General features: G+C 39.3%; 1 long non-coding RNA gene across 6 annotated transcripts in view; it reads right to left on the bottom strand.

Moving 5' to 3' along the window:
• Positions 1 to 17312, bottom strand: part of LOC123781038 (uncharacterized) — a 325582-nt gene that overhangs the window by 192291 nt on the left and 115979 nt on the right. For 5 of the 6 annotated variants that reach the window (XR_015727441.1, XR_006776585.2, XR_015727440.1 and 2 more), the window contains exon 4: positions 12939 to 13045. This is a non-coding gene — a long non-coding RNA (uncharacterized LOC123781038). The remainder of the gene's footprint in view (positions 1 to 12938; positions 13046 to 17312) is intronic. The other variant, XR_015727444.1, reaches the window with a different exon arrangement.

Here is a 17312-nt window from a genome sequence, read left to right as displayed (position 1 = left end):
TTTGGCTGGGACATCCCTACATCAGTTACCTATCTGGAGCTTTTAAATGCTACAGCAGATGGTTGAACAGGTTTGTCACCAAATGACTTAGATCCTTGGGATGATAAGTAGCCCATCTGGCCTTCCCCAGTAAATGCCTAAGAGGAGAAGGAAGTGTGGCAGGGCTTAGATTCACTGAGTACCAGGGGCCTGGATGGTGTCACCTGCATTACATCTCATGGAATCTTCATGACATTCCCTAAAAAGAGGTTTCCTTGCTTTTAAAACAGGACCAAGACTGAAGCTTCAAAAGATCTTGTGAGGAGGAAGACAAGTGAGTGCAAAATAGGTCCTCCTCTCCGAACAGTGGGTCCTACACAGAGACCAAATTTTGAGAATGAGAGGTAAAAGGGAAGACTAGCAGATCAGTTAGCAGAACTAACAGTCAAGACCAGATTACCCACATGGCCATCTCCGTTTTAAGTCACAAAGATCTGGCTTAAGTGACATCATAAATTCTGTAGCCAGATGTTTCCAGTTGTTAAAAGTGTAGAGCTATGGAGACCAAAATTTAGGCCAGACTTGACAATGAGAATCATTTTTAAGAATAAAGATATTACCATTAAAGATTATTAGCATTCTACTATGCTCACCTCCCTACTCTCACTTGAGATGAATTTTTCATGTATTAAATCTGCATAATTCATAATTCTAGATTTCTTTATTTTTCTGACAGCTAGCTAACTAAAGATTGTAAGGGGAACTTAAATTCTAAGTACTTAAGTGTGTGCTATCTAAAATATCTTGATTATATGTTTGTAAGTTATAGCATTGGTGTGTTTATATGTTATAACAATTTGTGCATTAAGGATAACACAAACAATTAACTGTGTTTCTTTCCATGGGAGTGTGGTGAAAACAGGAATGGATGTTTTTCCATAAATGGAAGCCTATCAGACCAATTTTTCCTCTATTCCTGGGCAAGAGGAGAGACCTTTACTTGATTTCAAGATAAGCTTGCAGTCCTGCTCTTAATGCTATCACCACCTACCACGTGATTCCACAGGTAAGCTGGATACTCCAGCAGATCATTGTAGTCTTGTGACCTTTGACAATGTGCAGAGCTCATTCCCTTGAGGCCACAAAGCAAGTCCCCAGGATATGATTCTTATTAGAGGAGGAGCCAGAAAATATGTTGGATTAGAGGTGCTGAGATCCAGTCCTACATCATTTGTACACTCTAAGAACCATAGAAAGGTTTTATAAGAGATGTTTTATAAGATGTTAAATAGGATTAACTTGCGAAACAGGACAAAATGAGCTAATTAATGAAGGAACAGTGCAGCTTAAATTATTATGATAGACTTGAGATGACTCACTTTGTCTTCAACTTTTCCGTCTTACTCTTACAATGTTTCTGCCAAGGATGCTTCTAAAACCCCATTTCATATCATGTTTCCTACCCTCTAAGATCTATTGTAAGAGTTGTCTTTCACATGGCAGTAATCACAAGTGAGTTTTTCTTCCTCAGGACTAAGGCTGCTGAGTCTCTTTTTATGGGTCACTCAAATGTTGCTGGTGTAGCAGACATTTGTGTTTCTGTCTTATCTCTTTTGTACAAGGGAGCCTCCTGTCTGCTGGCTACCAGTTCCCATATTGAGGGACCTCTTTAGTGGAGCACTCTTGGAGGAATGACTAGGTGACTGATGAATGTGACCATGAAACCGAAGTCGGGCCAACCTAACTTCCAGAAGCACCCATTATGGTCTGTTTGCACAAGCCTTCTGTTTTACGAGCTGGCCGTGTCACTCCTCAAGAGTTGCCTGTGCTTTTTTAAAGGTTGTCTGTGATTGGATAAACCTACCTAACTCTGGGATCCAACTTTAAAAGGACCACTATTATCAGACAGCAAAGTCATGTTTTCCAAAAGCCCCATTAGTAACAAGTTGGTGTTTTAATCTCATTCTCTATTATTCCTTTGTTTCTCATTGAATAAAGGAAAGAGCTGTTATGAATTGTCCTTCTAATGCCCTAGTTCAAGAATCATGAGAAAGAAAGAGTGGAATTTGGGTAGTAAAATAATACCTGTAGAGTGAAGCATCTGCTGTGGCCCACGAGAAGAGTGTTTCTACATTTGAAACAAGAGAAAAACATTCATCCTATATTGGTCATGCACAGGGACAGTTTTGTTTCATTTTGCTTTGCTGGTTTTTGTTTTTAGCTGATATGTTCTGAATGGACAGCTTTAAGACTTAGGCTTTAGCAAGTGATCATCATGTGGCACTTGAACTTCGTTGGGTCACCAAAGTTTATGACAGGTTCAGCCATAGGTAAGTGGCTCTTTGATAAAGGCTGAGCTGCAGGCACCAGGCCACAGCAACATATCCAGATAACTGCCATGAAGGACTCAGGAGGAGGCTACTGTAGTATGACCTTGAATTTCACAAGAGTGTCTTGGCCTCATGTTGAATGCAATGCTGTGTTGGGTAAACCCTCCTAAAGCATCAGCAAATGGGCGAAATTATTTATTTTACTGTTTGCAGACAAATCTATTGTACAGTGGAGAGCATGAGTTAGGGTTTAGCTACAATGTTAGTACCATATCTGGGTAGATAGTAAGGGATTGGTCCTCAGCCCCAAATTCCATTCTTCATTCAGGAATCAGAAGAAAACTATGGAGCAGCTAACCTTAAATTCGTGAAACTTGCCCAGAGGCCCAAGAGCCATCCCACCATTTGGTTTGAAACAAGATTTAGATTTTACAACCAAACTGGGTTTCCTCCAGAGAAGAGGAGTAGATTTTGTTATATACTAACTAAAAAGACATGAGATTCTTATTATAAAGAAAATATAGCAACTTCTTGGAGTGCTTCAGTCTTCCTATAAGAATAGGAACAATCGAAGAATGAAAATCAAATAAAGAAAGGCATTCCGGTTAAGCAGAAGCAAGAGAAAGAATTACTTAAGATGATGGTTGAAATATTAACTAAACTAAATAGACATGGAAGAAAGCAACACTTAAAGATCAGAATAAATGGGCATAAAATGCAAGACTCTAACTGCTCTTTTTTTTTTTATATATTTTATTTATTTATTTGAGAGAGAGAGAGCACTTGTGTGTGCAGTGAGAGGGACAGAGGGAGAGGGACGAGCAGAGTAAAGGACCCCGAGATCGTGACCTGAGCTGAATGCAGACACCTAACTGACCGAACCACCCAGGTGCCCCTAACTACTCTTAAAGTATTAGAAAAAGGGGACATGTTTTAGTTCAGTGGTTCTAAAATATTACTGACACTGGAATTACTGGAGGACTGTACCCCAGACCAAATCAATCATGATCTCTGAGGGTGGGATCTGGCATCAGCGTTTTTAAACCTCCTAGGTAGTGCCAACATGGAGACAAGTTTCAGAAGCAATGTTTAAACAGGGGACTGTTGTTTCAATTCTTACTAAATCAGAAAGAGTCTTAGCATGGAAATCTAGCAGAGGAAGAAAGAGGAAAGATATCAGATAATACTGAAATGACTCCTCCAGAGAGAGCCAGGATCCAGAAAACTATTGAGAAGTACCCTGTGAAAGTCACAGAAGAATCCGTGAGATTAGCAGGGTAATATACTCAAAATATTCCTGAGTCAGAACTGCAATGAAAGATTACTCCTGAAGATGGAGTGACAGAATTGAGATCATAAACAGAAAGTTTATAGGATTAGGATACTAAAGATGAAGCATCTTCAATATTAAATGGAAGCCATGAAGGGCAATAATGTGTAGAATCGAGGCCTGGATTAGATATTGATCTGATGGGAGGGCACAACCTGATGGGACTGCATAAACCAGAAAAACAAAGGCAAGAGGATGTTAAACAATAAATTGGGAGGCAGACCCAAAACTCGTTGATTTCGTATCTCTTGATTAGGAGACCCTAAGGATAGAATCCAGAAGATCACATCAGAAAGATTTCTTGATAACATTTTATGTTAAGAGAATTGATCTGGTTGGTAAATTTAGAATAATCAACTGCATACACAGTTTCTGTAGAGGCCTCTTTTAGACAAACAGGCTTGAGCAATGGAATGTAGAAAGGGCCCACAGCGACCCCCAGGCTGAATACAGGTAGGTCCATCAGGCAACCCACCTCAAAATATCCATAGGCCCTAAATGACCAATGGGCTACTTACGACTAAACACAGTTACTGAAAAAGGGAGAATTCCATACCTCTCCATAACTCCTCACCTTCCCTCTTTAGTTTTGGGTTGTTGTTTGTTTTTTTTTTAAGATTTATTTATTTATTTGAGAGAGAGACAGAGAGCATGAGCAGGAGGGGCAGAGGGAGAGGTAGAGAATCTGAAGCAGACTCCACACTGAGTGCAAGGCTAAGGCAGGGCTCAATCTCATCACCATGAGATCAGGACCATGAGATCATAACCTGAGCCAAACCAAGAGCCAAACACAACCAACTGCACCACCCAAGCGCCCCTCACCTTCCCTTTTTAAAAACAGCCCCCACCTGCTGCCTCATTACAGACAGTTCCTGCTTTGCTGGCCTGCCTGCAGCTCCCTTGCTCCCTCAGTAAACTAACTCCTTTGTTCTGCCTTGGGTGAATCCTTTCACCACCAGTGCCGCTGGCTTCCACCCGATCATTGCCCCACATTTTGGGGGCCCCACCCAATAGGACAGATACCAGTTTCCTTCTGGAGAATCAGCTCTGCAGAAAGCATAGCCTAAGATCTGCTCTTCTACGCTTAATATTTTCAGGGGCTACCCTCTTTGTAAGGCATGGGGAGGCTGTGCCTTGGAGGGCACATCTGTCTAATACTGAGAACATTATAAGGAAACTGCTGTTGCCTCACATCTAAGCCACATTTTTTCATCAATTCTATTGCACAAACACTGGTATTTTGATCTTACCTTTGTGCCAACTTTGTCTCTCCCAATGGGTTCAGAACTTGGTTTGGGAAAGGCTTATTAAATACCGACCTCCTGAAAATCTTTACGAGATGATGATTTCTCAGTGGTAGAGACCCTTACACTTGTATTGGCCGCAATGCCTAACAACTGTCTTACACATTATAGTACCTCCATAACTATGTGTGAAATGAGGAATAATGTTGGTTTTCCCTCACCTTTTCCCTCTGACTTAAGAATGAGAGTCCTTCTACATGAGTCACTGACACTCACCTCCTCTACATCTAAGTCTAGGGCATTCTGAGAGAAGAGAGAACGAGTTCAACATTCTCCCTCTAGCTGGCGCTAGTTTTTCCTTAAGCTGTAGCAGCACCTGATGGTGGCTTCCGTTCAGAAGGCACCACCTCTCTTTAAATACTAAGGTCAGAGTAAGTCCAAGAAGGTAATATGGAGCAATAATCCAGCCTTAGAGCTCAGCCTGACATTCAGCCCATTTCACCAGCAGTGAAACCAGGGAATTTGGGGCACAATTCATAGCTAAATATAAAAAGCTTACCTCCAAAATGTACCTTCTGGACAATTTCTCCTCAGTCACATAGTGAATTTGATATATTTGAGCTTCCAAAATGAGATAACCCCTCATGTCTTCTCTTTAGAGCTGGTTTATATATTAGCATTTTTATATCCAAACACTACCCCTCTACCCAACTCCCACAATAATTAGGGCCACAGATTCTTTCTCTAGCGCATAAAGGACTTAAAGTGCTGTAACAGGGATCCTAGCAGGACACAATAAAGAATCCACAGGTGGCACCTCAGGGTCATCCAAACCTCGTTTTTTAGAAGGATGGATGTTGTGAGAGAAATTCAAGAGAGGAAAAGAGATTTTTATTAAAATCTAACATGTAATCAAATTCTGCCTGTTGAGAATAATCCTGTAAGTCATTTTTCTAGGCACTGGACAAGAACATTAAAAAGCATTTAGTATGTCAATTCTGGCTACCCTACACCTAATTCCAGAGACTGTACCAGTCTCTTCCATTTTACCCTGCCTGGAATACCTTCACTCTGCAATACCCATCCCTGAATGAAATGGAAACGTCATCCTATGGGACCTATGCCCAGGTTATCTGTTTGTCATATGTACCCTATTATTCTCCTTTCTGAGGCCCAAGAACTTTTTCCTTTTTTCACATTCACTGGATCAATCAACCAGAATTTCAAAAGATGTCAAGAAAACCCCCATTCTATCTCTCATATATGCAAACGAATTTCCTCTTGGCTTTTTAGAATTCCAGCTTAATTCCTCTTACAGCCACTAAAGCCTTGTTACTCTGCTTGAGCCTAGGCTCAGACTCAGCAACCCAGAACTGCCAAATTCTTTGGTATTCAGCACACAGATCACTTCCATTTAATGACAAGTTTTATTCCTGAATTTTAATGGGACCTATTCTCACTTTTAATTGCTTTTAAAAATGAGATAGTTTTGAAGGAATCTACACATATTTGACACAACCATAAATATTTTAAAAAGAAAAATCTCATGCTGAAGAACCATGAAAGACTCATCAATTAAAGTAAACAGGAAAGAGCAGTTGCAGGATTAAATTTGCATTATTTCACATCAGATTGGGGCAATTAATATGTTAAACTCTAGTTAACATCAAAAGCACAGGATATGTTAAACTTGTCTCTTCAATTATTAAATGACTAAAATGATTTAATTACAAATTCTCTATTTTCTCTTACTACAGGAACATGCTTCCTTTGTGTCATACTATTCTTCTTTGGTCACTGAATTTTGAAGTTTTTCCCCCCACTGATATTGAATAACAACAGACCCTTCAAACAGCTTCATTCTGCTATGATCAGAATCCATACAGCTCTAAGCAACTGATCCCTAGCTTTACTGGTTGTCATCGACTACTTTGTACCATAAAACAAGAAGTCAAGAGAAAGACATCTTCACTAAGAGAACTGAAAGAGGAACTTCAAAGGAGTACCCTACCTCTCGGATATCACCACGTCTATTTTTCCTCTCACCAGTACTTCTCTGTTGGAAAAAACCTGTTAATAAGACTAACAAAGGTGAGGGGTGATAGGGCAAGTATAGACAGAGAAACATGCATTTAAAAGCTGATCTCTTCTCACATACTTAGGTTGCATGAATGAGGCTGGAGAACTTTTATTTCTATTTGGCAACCCCACTGTAATTGAAAAATGTTGCCCCGGTGGCAGAGAGAGTCACTTCCACGTTTAGGGAAGCAGAGAGACTATTAAGTTTGATAAGCCCCATGTTCACCTGAAAGTTGTTCCATTCTTTCACATTTTTTAGTTCGTCCCTGTATCTTTAATTGTGAAAAATGTTAACACCAAAAGCACAGAAAGTACCATAAAACAAAACAAAACAAAAAAACATCTTTACCTATCTACTAGGAACATAAACACTATATTATTTTTGCTTTGGTTTATAAAATAAGTAAATAAAACATTGCAGGTGCAGTTGGAATTCCAACTGAAAATGCCCCAAGTTGATTTCTCTACATCTCTCTCCAGGAGCAACTGCTAACACTGTTTAAACTGAGTCTTCTCTCACTCCCCGTTCTTACATTGTAACTACTTAGTATACATCCAGGAGCATATTGTTTTATATTATGGGTTTCTCAAATAGATGTGAATGGTAACATGCAATGTGCATTACATTGCTACTTGCTTTCATTCTCAATGATGCTTTTAAGTTCTATCCATGTTACTACATATTGATCTCATTTGTTTTTAACTACACCATTTAAGTACACCATTGTATAAATACACTGCAATCTGTCCTTTCACCCAGCTGATAGTTATTGAACTTTTTTCTGATTGTTCACGTATGCTTAACTGTAATTACGGTGTATTACAACTAATTTTAGACCCCTCCTTGCCTAATCCCTAAGAGTAGCATCTACATTTTAATCTCATGTTGCTTTTATTTTTTTTTAATATTTATTTATTTATTTATTTGAGAGAGAGAGAGAGAGAGCGGGAGGGGCAGAGGAAGAGGGAGAGAGAATCCTCAAGCAGACTCCCTGCTGAGCACAGAGCCCAATGTAGAGCTCGATTCCAGCACTCTGAAATCGTGACCTGAGCCAAAATCAAGAGCTGGTAGTTTAACCAACTGAGCCACCCAGGTGCCCTTCCCATGTTGCTTTTAAATTCCCAAATACATTGTTGTTGTTGTTACTGCTGTTGCTGTTACTTTTAAAGTCTTATTGATTGATTGATTGATTTTTTTTCTACAATTCCTGCTTGGTTCTTTTATGTAAACTTTTCCTTTTCTCATAATGTTCTGTTCTTACTTTATGGTTCCTATCCTTCTTTCATGTCTGATCATTCTTTAAAAATACTTAGTCTTTTCTAGATTGCTAATTATTAGAAATTCTTGGGCTATTTATACATTCATTTGCTATCTGCATTGACTTCTCAGGGTGACTTGTTCCCTCAAGAACTTTGTACTTTTTGACATCTTTAGTGGGATTTTTTTTTCCTCGTAAGAGACAACCTCAGAGAGAAGTTCCATATTTTCCTCCCCTGGGTCTTCAGCATTCTGCCACAGGCTTTAGTTTTAGCTCACTGTTCCGACTTGAATTCCTCTGGGGTCTGAAAACTTGGGATATCTCTTCTTCACCTCTGAGGTTGATTCTATATTCATGTTTCCTGTTGCTGTGCATTTCATTAAGCATTTCTGTGCTTAGGAGAGTTGTAGGAGTGTGTCCCGTTCCTCCACTTTCTAGTGAATACTTCCGAATATTTCCTCAGAGCTCTATAAGCCCTACAAACGAATCTCTGTGTCCCCAAAACACTCCTTTGCTTATAAAGTAAAAGGAAGAGAATCTGTACTGTAACAGTTGCAATTTGCAGAAGTTTCACTTACCCATTTTATTTGTTTGAATATTGTTTCCCTTATTTATACAATTTATTTTTCCTTTGAAATCTGAAATCCTTTTCCACATTTCATTGCTAGGATGAAACACATCAAAAGGTAAAACTCAGGCTTCCTGAAGATGTGTATGGTTTTATTCACAAATTTTAACTAACATGAACATTTTATTTGAAAGTAATTTAAAGAAGTATTGCTTTATAACCTTATTTCAGCTATAGATATATTTTTGTTATTGTTGTTCTTTTGCTAAGATTGTGTCCTTTCATGAAACTCAAAATAGTCTTTGTAAACAGCCTGTAGAAACATAAATCTTGTGATCAATTTTCAAGGAGAGAGTTGAAGTGAAATATGTAACAAGTAGGAGGCTTGGGACTTTTTACTTGAGAGTTATAAGGGATAGATATAACATATTCTACAATATAAGCCCAGAAAAGTGTATAATCCTTCTAACCCTTCTGGTATTATTTCTTGATAATTGCCCTTAAAATTGGGCAAGAGGAAAAACATACTGGGTGTTTATTTGTTTGTTTTTCCTAACATTAAATAGTATTCAGGAAATTATCTTATTTCAGTCCAAGGACAGATAATATTAGCTATTTACCAGTTTCGACTTAGATTTCAAAACCATAGGATTAGGAAATCTATTTTAAATTAAAGTAAAATTTAAGCTTCCATATGAAGTTGGCATCTATTATACATTTTTTTCTGAAGCTGGAGAAAAATTCTATTTTTTGGACCTTCTTGCAAAATTAATAACACAGAATTGGGCAACAACACTCATCTAAAGGTACTCAATTGCCTCATTGAGGAACCAGAAATTCAGAGGCATTAATTAAGTGACAGAGCCAGGATTTGGACCTAATTTTATCAAATTCCAAACTCTGTGCACTTTCCACTTAACTGTTTTTCCCACGTTACAGATTTTCATGGTCTGGCATGGATTGATGAAAAGATCTCTGTCCTAGAAGTCAAGAAATTTATGTTCAAGCTTGGACACTGCCACTCCCATTCACCCCATTTTGGATGTCTTAATGAGAAATAATAAGGAAGCCTTGATGGTTGTCAGCTGGGAGCTGACCTGACACAGCTATACTGTGGTATTCTGTTGAATGTAAACAACGTCACAGAGCACCAGCTTCGGCAGAGACCACCCTGGGAATATGACAGACTAAGAAAAACACAAGATCATTTTATAATCATGTCTGGTCCTAGACAAAAATAAGAACAATATGCAAACCACAGAAATATCCAAACATTCCCCTCTCCCAGCTATCATGAATGCCAGATGCATAAATCAATACAGCTGTATCCCCACTCTGTACTTCCCTGTATCTAAGGTAAACTATTGATCTCCAGTAAAGAATAGCTCCCATCCCCTGATAGTACCCATCCACAGCAAACTCCTGCCTCCTTGACTCCTTCCTCCAGGCACCTAACAGAAAGCCAAACTCTATAACAAATCTTCCTACACCTTCTTAATTTGATGTTCACACTTGCCCATGGGGTCCCCTTATTGCATCGAATAATAAACACAACTTATGACTTCAAGTGTCCCCGATGGTATTTGACTGGTGAGCATCAACATTAATACATCACATATTTCCCTGGAATTTCACAGGTTGCCCATTTTCAAAAAGAGGAAACTAGACTGACAGCATCGGCCTGATACTCCAAGGGCCCTTCCAGTTCTGCCATGCCACAGTCTAAAAGTTTACTATTTCTGCCCCTTTCTTCTGGTTTTGTATGATATTCATGATTGTTTCTGCTCTCCACAAAAGAAGATTTACAGTAATTAGTACAAGCACTAAGCTAGAAGGCAATTCTCCAGTGGTCTCAGTGTGATTAAGAGTAGAGTAATGCTGTTTAATTATCTATACAACTTGAAAAAAAAATCTATACAGCTTTGAATGTGGAAGTACCAGAAACCCAGATTCACACTGTAAATAATCCTGTAATCATATGTGCCATCTTTATCATCTTTTCCTTCCTCCCAGGTTTTAACCATTTTATAGAAATTGAAGCATGGAAGTACATTGTTTGGCATGACCGTTTAGAAATCAAGTGTGTTTAAAAGAACTGAGTGATTAAGATGAGCTCATGTAGCTGTAATGATGAAGTCAGTAAATCACGTGCAATTTAATGGTATTTCTGATGCAGGATATGGAAGTTATGTATTATAATAATCATCTGGTTTAGAAACCTTTTTCTATCTTTGGTTGAAATCTGGCTGAATGAATCTATCAAACGACAAAAGTAAAAGGATTTAGTAACAAGTCTGATGTCCTTTATGCAAGGGAACATAATCCATGGACTGGGGGAGTACGGTGCCTCACCAGCAGCGAAGCACTGTTCCCGTGGGATTTGGGGCAAAAGTGAGTTTTATAGAGCATTAGAAGCAGCAACACAGACACAGGAGCTCGGAGATTTCCCAGAAGGCTAGCAGGACCTGTTTTCTAGGGTAAGGCGAGGTAGCTAAAGCTGAGCTGGAGGACTGCGGTTGCGTGCGTTGGGTCTCCTTGACAAGTGTTTCCTTTCCCATTAGTGCAGGTTGATTTTAGCTTAGATTTGTGATGTGGGCCTGGCCCCTGGGGCAGCCTCCACTTTTTTGGGTCCTGACACACAAATTAACTTTATCAGATCATTTGGATTTAATAAGCTTTGATTAGAGAAGGATGACTCTCTCTGTCACTGGGCAAAACTGATTTAGATTTCAACGGAGAAAGGTGTGAAAGGAAATGGTGCTAGTGGGACGGTCCATGGAAAATAATCAAAGCTAAACTGATTGTCAAACTAAAGAAGAATATGAACAAGGACAGAGGAGCAACATCGTCAAAAGAAAATACTTGCAAAGAAAACAACCTGTAGAGAAGCAGATCTTACTAATGATAAAGGGCCATGAATTAGATGACCTTTTTGAATTGTGGAAGCAAAGGGGTGCTTTGGAAAATTGCCAGGGCAGCTACAAAGAAATCTTGGTAAGCAGCAATGATGGAATAACTAAAGTCTTTCCAGGAAGTATGTATTTCCTCATATCCAAGAATATTTTCAATGCAAAATTCAATTATTCTGCCAAAAGCACCTACTACTGATGGCTTGAAGGGTGACTTCTTTTATTTTATTGAAGAGGTGCATTTTGTGGGCAACCAGGGGGCAGTTTAATCAGACCTGAGTAATAATCCCAGAGCTACCCACTCCTATACAGAGCACTTCCTCTCCCTCATCCTCAATAAAACAAGTCTTGACTAGACGGACTGCCACCAAACATCTACCTAAAGGATTATTCAGGAAGTGGAAACCCTGGGACCACCTAAGAGACTACCAACAGGATGAACTAACTCCTCACCATGGAGATTTTCTAAGTTCTTTATCAATTTAGAGTTCTGGAAATCCTACATATTAGCCTAACTCCCTAAAAAGGAGCTTGTTAAGCAAAGGTCACTATTACACCTTCACCTTTTACTTCTGAATATTTGAAAGTACATAGGTATGAGAATTCACATATCTGATATTAGAGTTTTCCAGGAACTCCTCCTGATGTGATCACCAAAAACACAAAAACAAAACCAAAAACTCTGTTTGGTAGCTAAAGCAGTTGTAATTTTTCCTGTTTCACAGATGAGGAAATTATGACTCAGAGAAGTTCATTAAGTGCCAAGATGTCTCAACAAGTAGATTGGACTAGAATTGGCCTTCTGACATTGTGTTCTTGGCTCATGTGATGTCTGTGTCACACTATTTGAGATGCCCACCACTAGACCGAGGTGAATATAGTTCAAAGATTCTTGGCCCCCTGATCATTCCAGAGTTTCTTTTTCCTATGATATTCATTTGATGTTTTTTAAAATAATAAAAATTTTATGTGTTTCAAGTTCAAAGCTTGGATACTTCCAAGTTAGTGTTTTTTGAAATGGTCAATGGATTTGATTTTGAGAATCATGGTGACGTAACTGGCAAGTCCAGGCACACAGATTGGCTCTAACACTTGCTACAGTTCTGCATGTGCATTTTCCCAATGAGGCCAGTTGAGGAAGCGTGGGAATTCCTATTGATACTCAGTCAGCGCTAGCTGTATAACAAAAATCTCAAAATTGTAGTGATGTACAACAGCAAACATTCGTTTTCTTACAGACCTGAGAGGAGCCTGGGGAAGTTCTGCTTCGGAACACAGCTCAGGTTCAAGCCAGCTCCACTCATCCTTTGTTTTCCTTAGACCAACAGCTACCTGGGATCTGTTCTTCTGGAAAAAAATGACAGAGTATAAGAGACAGAGCAGAACCACACAATGTCTTCAAAGGCCTCTTCACAGAACTGGACATTGTCACAAACCAGTGGGATGGGGAAGGATATCCACAGCCTTGGGTAAGATGTTCTGCCAAGTCTCATGACAAAGGCTGTGCATGCATCATGGTAATTCATGGAGGGAGTGAAGAAACGGGGACATTAATCCAATCTACCACCCTATTTTTTGTTTTATTTTGTAAAACAAGTTTGTAGTAATGATGAATATCAGAGCCAAAAAGGAAGTGGGCCCTTGGGACCCGAGAAATGCTGACTTGAGTCCCGCCGCTACTTCTACTTAAGAACCATGAGCATCCATTTTTAAGCCTGCAGAACTCACTAGCGGCCGGGCATCATATGTACTATGATTATGTCGTTTCCTCAATTACAGTTACTTTGTACTAAAATTTCTACTGTAATCTTAAGGAAAATTATACAGTACAAATAATGGCAAATTTCTGGCAAAAGTAATTTGGAGGCAAATCTAATGAAACTCAACATTTATATTAAAACAAAATCGCCTATGAAGTCTGAGCCTGCGTACAAACTGCTCTGCTATCTATTCCGAAACAAAGAGTACACTTGGCATTGGGGGCTCTATATTCACATCTATCAACTCATTTGCTTCTCAGAACAAATCACCGCATCCTCTACTCCCACAAAGCCACCACCTAGGGAACAGACTGGCCCCCAAATTCATATACGCACACAAGGGAATTCAAAGACCAAAAAATGAAAGAAAGGAGAGTCCTTGAATCCCAAGTTCTTTCAATTAAATTGGACTGATCTCACCTTCTGCTTAAAAAATAACTACAAAAAGAATCTAAAAATTGATAATTGATTTTTTTCCCTAAATAATGAAGTGAGGGATCTTGATGTCTTGCTTACTTCAGGATATTGATGCTAAAAATCATTCTTTCACATATGGTACCAGAACTACTATAAATAGACACAATGAGCATACATCTTCCTAATTCCTATAATCCATGCCCATGTGTCTTATACTAACTCTGCCTCTGGGAAGAAAACTTCTGCTAAACAAACATCATTGATGTATCATGTTGCCACATAAAGTGTCTAACATTTGTCCCCTGAGAATTATTCCTACAGCCATAGCCCTGGTGCAGACCTCAATATCTCCTGTCTGCATTAATGTAGTACTTTCCCTCCTCTTTCTCCCCCTCCTTCTCCTCCTTGTCTACCTCCTATTTCTTCTCCAAACCCTCCTCTTCCTTCTCCAACCCCTCCTCCTCCTTCTCTACCTTCTCCACCTCCCTCCTCCTCCTCTTCCCCTCCTCTTCCTCCTTCTGTGAGTCTGAGTCAGCTCTCCCACTGCTTGCTACTGCTGGGCCAATGGGTCCGTGAGAGGCTTTGCAGCAATACTCACCCTTCCTGGGGGTACCACAGCATAACCTGCATTGCATCATAGTTTCCCCATTAGGGCAGTGACCACAGGGCATCAGGTTGTGGCAAAAGGCCTGTAAAGCTTTCTTTCCCACATCCATTTTTTGTTCCTAGAATCACAAGGTGATTTCAGATCCCTCAGTTCCAAACATCATTACTGATAACAGTTATGGGTGAAGAACTTAATCCAGAATTGGGTCTGCACACAAGGGCAAAATATTTAAAAAGCCAAAAATGATCCCCCAAGTTTTCATAGGCAGCTCATTCAAGGCACATGTGGGAGACAGAACAGAGGGAGGCAGGTAAGAGTCTGTGCTTCTGAGTTCAATGACTTGGGTTCAAGTCCTGGCCCTGCCAATTTCTCACTGTGTGATACTTGGGGGGTAGGTAGACCTCTTGGTCCCCAGTTTGGTCATCTATAAAATAAGGTATTGTTAGTTTTTATATGAGATCTTTCATAAGATTTAAATGGAGATCAGTCCCAAAAAGTGCTTTTAAGCACATTACATAGCACATAAATGCCAACAAATGCTTATTACTATGTTGTTGTTGTTGTTGTATGCAAATTATCCACAGAAAAATATTCATTAAATTGTCTTGTCTTTTCCTTATAGAAGCAGACACATTGGGTTCAGAGTGGGTGAAAAGAGTGCCTGGAACATAGATCACAGCCTGTCATATAGTGGGTGGTGGTGCCCCTAGGTGCCCCTAGGATGCCCCTAGGATGGCTCAACATTGATGCCTTCCTTCCTATGCAGTCAGTTCTCAATTTTCCATACTAAAGAAGAGGGAAAAAGATGTTAACAATCCAAAATGTTTTGGTAATCTAAAAATCCATACTTGGCTTACAGAAGAGTATTTCATATACTTTATTAGAATAGATCCAATGTTCACAAAACTCGAGTCAAAGTGATTCTTTCACTCAGCTGACAAATGTTAATTAAGACTGTGCCCTAGACCAGGCACTGTGCTGACTGTGTCTTCAGGACAGGAGGGAACAAGACCACTGATCTCTGACCTCCTGGAGCTTAAATTCTAACGGTGGCAAATAGGCCACTTCATGGCTTTTGTGGGCCCTACACACTTTTGTGCACCTCCTCCTCCATAAAAACAGATTAAAAATTACATTTTATGGCTGTGTTCCCATAAAGATGAATTATTAACATTATATATCAAAACATTTCTTTGACCTCAAAATCCATTTTTTGTCTTTTGACTTGAAAATAATTTAAAACATTGTTGTGGATCTCCAAGAGCATTTTGGGCCCTGAGTACTACACCTGATGGAGAAGGTAGTGACACAGGAAAGTGAACATGGGAATAAAATATTCCAAGTAGCTTTTGGGTTTTGTTTTTGTTTTTTGTTTGTTTGTTTCTTGTTTTTTTGTTTTTTGCTGAACCATGTGAAAGTAAGTTGCAAACTCTATGACATTTGACTTCAAAATACTTCAGTAGGCATATTCTAAATAAGGACATTTTCTTTTTTTTTTTTTTTTTAAGATTTTATTTATTTATTCGACAGAGAGAGAGACAGCCAGCGAGAGAGGGAACACAAGCAGGGGGAGTGGGAGAGGAAGAAGCAGGCTCATAGTGGAGGAGCCTGATGTGGGGCTCGATCCCATAACCCGGGATCACGCCCTGAGCCGAAGGCAGACGCTTAACCGCCGTGCCACCCAGGCGCCCCTAAATAAGGACATTTTCTATGTATCCACAATATCATTGTCATACTTCAGAAAATTAACATTAATTGATGAAACAACAATAGTTTAGCCTGTATTACAGTTTCTCAGTTCCACATTATATAATTTTTGTAATTTATATTGATACTTCTATTTTGAACCAAAATTATATTACCAAATTTATCCATTTACATTATTTACCACATTTATCTTTGGATAACGTTTGTGTCAAAAGTTACTCTCTCATTTTTAATACTTAAAATGTTTCTTTTGCTCAACTGCTAGTGATGATTTATTGAGACACAAAGTTCTCTATCCTATATTCTTTCATTGTCATCCTTTGATAATTTTATTCTTTCCCCCCCGAAATCCTTAGCCCTAACTCCTCTTCAGGAGTCTTTTCTTTTCTTCTCTTTTTTTTCTCTTTTTTTAAAGATTTTATTTATTTATTGGACAGAGAGAGACACAGTGAGAGGGAACAACAGCAGGGGGAGTGGGAGAGGGAGAAGCAGGCTTCCCACTGAGCAGGGAGCCTGACGCGGGGCTGGAGCCCAATGCGGGGCTTGATCCCAGGACCCTGGGATCACGACCTGAGCCAAAGACAGACGCTTAACGACTGAGCCACCCAGGTGCCCCTAGGAGTGCTTTCATGCATCCAGTTGCCTAGGCTAAAATATTAGAAAAGAGAATTGTCATATTCCATTTCTTGGATGTCATTTTATAAAGTGCATATGATAGTTATGGAAGTTAGCAGCCAGATCTAATCATGTATCTTATCTCCACCATACTGTATTATCTACAGAGTATCCTTCAGAATAGACAGGACATAAACTCAGAGCAAAACTTCTATATAAATGTGTGATGATCTCACAACCTGGCAAAGGCAGGTTAGAGGAATAGCTAAAGTTATCAGGATAGAGACAAAGGCTTAAAATATCAATCCTTATATATCTACTTAACCCCTGTAAGCCACGGTTCCCACTGAAAATAGAGCTGGTAACAATACTGCTATATGATTAAATAAGATAACCTGTGTAAGGCACCTAACATATAAACTCTACACAATGTCTCCCTCCCCCTTCCCTATCTCTTCCCTAGTGTTCCGCTAAAAACCATCTTCAATGATAATTCCCACAAAGAGAA

Source organism: Ursus americanus, chromosome 18 (genome assembly GCF_024610735.1).
Source record: "Ursus americanus isolate L20-20 chromosome 18, mUrsAme1.1.p, whole genome shotgun sequence".
NCBI lineage: Eukaryota > Metazoa > Chordata > Mammalia > Carnivora > Ursidae > Ursus > Ursus americanus.
Note: the sequence above shows the minus strand (reverse complement) of the source record. Positions and strands in the feature narration are given on the sequence as shown.